We start from the raw sequence: 2,250 nt of genomic DNA, 5'->3' as shown, positions 1-2,250 counted from the left end.
AATAATGATGAATAGTATGCTCCGGTTATGGTTTTACCTTTTTCAAGATAGTCCACGAATATTATGCCATGTGCATCCCAAAATACGGAGACCATAACCTTTTCGACCCATTGTTGCGTTTTTGGACGCTTCGGAGCACTTTGTCCCGGTGGAACCTACTGTTTTGCCTGTTGCGTTGACTCAGGAGTGTAGCAGTGGATCCAGGTTTCATCCATGGTTATGAATCGGCGCAAAAACTCGGTCGGCTTATGCCAAAATAATGCCAAATTCTGCTGGGAAGTTGTCACACGAATTCGTTTTTGGTCCAGTGTGAGCAAACGCGGCACCCATCGCGCGCAGAGCTTCTTCATGCCCAAAACTGAATGCACGATATTGCCCACACGTTCTAGTGATATGCCTGCAGCATTATCTACCTCTCTAAATTTCACTTTGGGATCATTCAACATCATATCATGGATTTTTTCGACATTTTCTGGTGTAGTGACCTCTTTTGGGTGCCCAGATCGTTCAGCATCAACTGTGCTCGTACGGCCACAACGAAACTCGGTAAACCACTTATAGATCATTCCAATCGACGGTGAAGAGTCCGGGTAATACTTATCCAGATTGGCCTTGGTCTCGGATATCGTTTTCTTGCGAAGATAGTAGTGTTTGATCAAAACTCGAAACTCAGATTTTTCCATATTAAAAAAAAACTCGGAGATTAGTAGCTTCTCAGTTCTGTAACTTGTAAATGCGTAAACATAAATGGCTGAAGTTTTGACAGGCGTCATTTGAAGGATCAAGCTCGACGAAAATGGTTCACATTAGTGAATACTAATGCCATCTCTTAGAATTTTCAGGTACTTACGAGTATCAGACTGCGTAGTATGTTCGTTAGTCAGCCGTAGGTTATTATTATACTAGTGAGCAATTCCCTTTTGGGATAAGCGTGACTCACTCTGTGCGGAAGGGAGTAATGTGGGAAATAGGATATAGATTTTCAGATTGATCTAGGATTCCCGTGTTACTTATTTAAGTTTGTATGTTAATCCTATTTCCGTACAAATAGTAGAGTTCCGTTGGGCGCCGTCAAGCCATGCTATTTCGAAAACATTTCACGGACGCGCATGGTGAAGATTTCAGTGCGCTACTGGCTGATCAACTATCATGTGCGTTTGAATAGCTTGATACAGCAGATAAGCTGGAGAGAGGGAACAGTGTTGCTGCTATGCGATACTGTTACGTTTATCAGTTTGATTGTGACTACAATTTCAATGTTTTTCATGGAATTATCTATGAAACTACATGGTGGAAAAACTTAATATATATATTTTTAATTTTTATTTTCAAGCAGCACTAATACCGACATTTTTTAAATTTCTCTACCATAGCGTTTAATTACTATAAATTAAAATGTAAACAGTGCCTATGCACTGTTCATGAACTACATGTTAAAGTAGTCAACTTTGACATTAATTATCTCCGCCTCGGTATGGTTAAAAAATTTGAAATTAACTTAGCATATAAATAATTATTCTACTTAAATATAGCTCTTTTTCAAAACATTCAACCAGAGATTGATTTTTTTACATACAACCTTAAATAGCACTTTCATTCCACCACCCTGCTCCAATCCAGGTAGCTTATCAATTTACTCGGCGATCATCCTAATTGAAGACCCCCTATACACACTTTTCTGTCCTAATAACATACTTCTTTAGCTTCCTTCACGTCCGTTTAGATTTTCATGCAAACTCTTGTGTTTCTGATGCTTCTTATGTCTGTCTGAATTAGGGTCTCATCCACACATTGTGACCATTCTTTTCGCGGTCTGCCTTTGGGCACACAGTCATGTTTTTCGATTGTCTCTAAATTCTGGGAATATGTTCGCCTACCCAACAGTAGTTAATCCACAAACTTATAGACCAGGATTACCAACCGTCCCCAAGTGAGGGGGGGTTGAATTTTCAACCCCAATGCCTGCAGGGGTAGTTTCAAACGCCTGTAACTTCCTTTCTTATTACGCGATTTAAAATTTTTATGAGGGTTTTGGAAAGTGCTTTTTACACGCTTTCATCCTATTTTATTATTTATAGCAAAAAAAATTGTTTAAACTATTTCTTCAATAAATCAATTTTTTATGTAACTTTTTTCGCAATTTGGGCATCTACGATTTTTTTTAAATAATCTCAAAAGAAAGCTTGACTTTTTTACTATAAAAAATGTCTAATAAGAAAATGGACAAATTGAAATTCATTGAGTTACAGA

This window comes from Belonocnema kinseyi, chromosome 7 (assembly GCF_010883055.1).
Source record: "Belonocnema kinseyi isolate 2016_QV_RU_SX_M_011 chromosome 7, B_treatae_v1, whole genome shotgun sequence".
Taxonomy (NCBI): Eukaryota; Metazoa; Arthropoda; class Insecta; order Hymenoptera; family Cynipidae; genus Belonocnema; species Belonocnema kinseyi.
The sequence above is the reverse complement of the archived record's forward strand: the minus strand, read 5'-3'. Positions refer to the sequence as shown.